Raw genomic sequence first — 2,611 nt, 5'->3', positions numbered from 1 at the left:
GGCAAGACGCAGGAGTTCGGCTGCGCAGCCTGCCAGAGAAGCATCGCCCGCGAGGCCTCGCTAGCCTCGAGCTGTAGGCGCCGATGCACATGGCCCGTTCTGTCGGGCGCGAAGATTTGGCTGTCGGAATTTCAGCTTGGCTTTACGCCCTGTAGCGGTGCTGTTTTTGTCTTTATAAATTGCGCTACTCCTAGGCGTTGGGCACGTCGGGGAACGGCTGTGTGCCGCCGTGAAGAAGTGCGGGCTCCCGCCCTCAGCCCTTTGTCGGCAAGTTCTCGGGTGCCGAGAGCGGCCGGGGGACTCCGAACGCCGGCGGAAAGGTTCTCTGCCCGCTCCTGACGAGGAGCCTTCGGCCGCGGGAAGCTCGGCGGCGTCCTTCCCGCACTCGTGAGTCGTAAGCCGCGCTTCGCCAGGCCGGCAGGGGAGGGTGTGTGTGTGGGGGGGAATAGCGCCTGGCAGCCCGGCGGCTCCGGCGTCGCTGTTGCTAGCGGGGCCCCGAGGTCCGTGTGCAGCCTCAGCTGCCTGTCGGGAGCTTTGTTTCGGTGCGTTTGCCTGGCAGAAGCGGTGAGGGAGGCCTCAAATAGGAATTTTCGCGGCTAGGTGGGTAAGCTGTGCCCCCAGCTGCCTTTGCCTTGCTTTGCCGCTTAGCGTCGTCACGGCGACTTGGGAGCCCGCGATAACAACCGTTACGGGGCTGAAGGGAGGCCCTGCGTTTGCCCCGCTTGGGAAACCGTCGTTAAAGCTTGGGGGGGGGGCGGGGACGAAGCTCCGAAAGGAGACTCTGCCGGTGACCTCGGCGGTCCGATTCGTTTGCAGGCTGACGTTCCGAGGGCCGGCGAGCGGAAGAGGAGCGGCTCAGCCCGTTCGGTTGACTTCGGCGATACTGTTTTAAGGAAGCGCGTAAGTACAGAAGGGGTCTGGGGGGGGGGGTTTTGAGCAGGACAGGAAAGAGCGAGGAAGATTGGAGAGTGTGGAGAAACTAGATGCCGCGGGGACTGAAGCTGTGAAGGGCTGAGAGAATTTGGGCTTAAGCATCTGAAAGGGGCTGCTAACGCGCGAGGAGCGGTAAAATACCGTCGCTGAACGCCAGGCTCCTTTGCAGCCCTCCGTCCCCCTCGGCAGCCTTCTCGTTCTGTTTCCGCGCCTCTGTTCAGCTCCCCGTCCGCCCGTTTGCCTCCCTCTCCCTCTTCTGCCCTGCGCTGTCCCCTTTCTCTGTCTGCCTTTGCCTCCCTCTTTTTCCCTCGCCGCCTTTGTGGCCAGCTCTCCCCCCTTCTCGTTCTCTTCAGAATTAAGGTGCAAATAAGCCGTATTAAGATGCTGGTGTTGAAAGCTTTAAGGATTTCCCCACCGCCCGCCCTCCCCCCCCCCCCCAAAAAAAAAATGCATCTTGTTTTTCCTTTTTGGTGTATCATAATACGTAGATGCCGTAAATCTCTTTGAGACTGGGAAACATCTGTTTTACCATCTCATTCCTGTTTAACAAGCACCATCTACTATTAGGCTCTCAGGAGCGCAGCGATCGCGGAAGGACACGTCTTTTGAGATGTGCCTTTGCAAAGGGGGTTCGGCCGCCTGGGGGGATGGATCAAAGCCTTGGAGGCTGCCTCCGATCTGTTTCATTTCGTTCTGAATTTCTTCCTTTCTTTGCTTTCTCCTAGGGCGTCTGTCAGCTAACGAGTAAAGAAGGTGGAACGGCCCGTCCGCGCAGGAGAACTGACGCACGGTAAACGTGAATACGCTAGACCTCCGCTACGTCACGGGCGTTTGTTTACGTCCGTGCGTTCAAATCTCTAGTTGCGCGTTCGGGACGCGGCATCTGCCCGGTATCCGACTCCTCCGTGTAGCGCAGAAGGCGCTGTACAGCTGCCGGTCTCTACGGGAGGTTGTTAGCGAGGAGGAGAACGGCGTGTTCCAGCTCGTGGCCGCCAAACGGGCTCCTTTAGGTCCGCTTTCAGACTTGGGGCCTGCTTCATCGGTCTGCTTGGACGTGGTTTCTCGGGGGGAACGCGAGCGCTTTCCCCGTGCTTTTCCTGTGTCGAAACCGGTAGTTTATAGGCCAGAGCGGTTGTGCCGTACCTTCCTTTGAGAGGCGTTTCGTCCTCGCCGCGGGCTTCTGGGAAAATAAATTGGACGGAATTGCCGAAGGCGCGCCTTGAAATAGGCGGTAAATCTAGAAGCGCGTCTGGATTGCGAGGGGCTCGTAGCTTGGTCTTTGTCCTCAACGTCTGCTTTTCTTTTGCTCTTATTGCAGGCTTCCCTCCGACGATCGGCGTCGCTGCGGCGTCTCGTGTTTCACGGGCAGCGCTCTCTATTCAGTAAGGACGTGAGAACTCCTGCGCTCCCGGAGAGCCCGGGATCCCTGCTCCGGGCTGGTCATTTGAGGCCTTTGTGCGGAGCGTTCTTTCTAGTTACGCGCCCCGCGTGAGCCTCTCCTTCGGCTGTTTTCCCAAGGTGTTGGAAATGCTTCTGGGAAACGCTGTCGTTTCCGAAACGTTTCGCCGTGCCCTTGCCGGTAGGGGATCCCGTGAGAGCGGGGAGAGGCGGCCGACGTCTGCGCGAGGAAAGAAGCGTGGCGCAAAGAAGGGACCTCTTTGGCCCGCCTGGTCCGCTT

The 2,611-nt window shown here is 59.5% G+C and overlaps 1 long non-coding RNA gene across 1 annotated transcript; it reads left to right on the top strand.

The window, feature by feature from the left end:
- The first annotated feature begins 310 nt into the window (after positions 1 to 310).
- On the top strand, positions 311 to 1,739 carry LOC136991050 (uncharacterized). Its single transcript, XR_010883129.1, has 3 exons — positions 311 to 387; positions 817 to 900; positions 1,659 to 1,739. It is a non-coding gene; the product is annotated as an uncharacterized lncRNA (long non-coding RNA).
- Positions 1,740 to 2,611: the final 872 nt, after the last annotated feature.

This window comes from Apteryx mantelli, chromosome 1 (assembly GCF_036417845.1).
Source record: "Apteryx mantelli isolate bAptMan1 chromosome 1, bAptMan1.hap1, whole genome shotgun sequence".
NCBI lineage: Eukaryota > Metazoa > Chordata > Aves > Apterygiformes > Apterygidae > Apteryx > Apteryx mantelli.
Note: the sequence above shows the minus strand (reverse complement) of the source record. Positions and strands in the feature narration are given on the sequence as shown.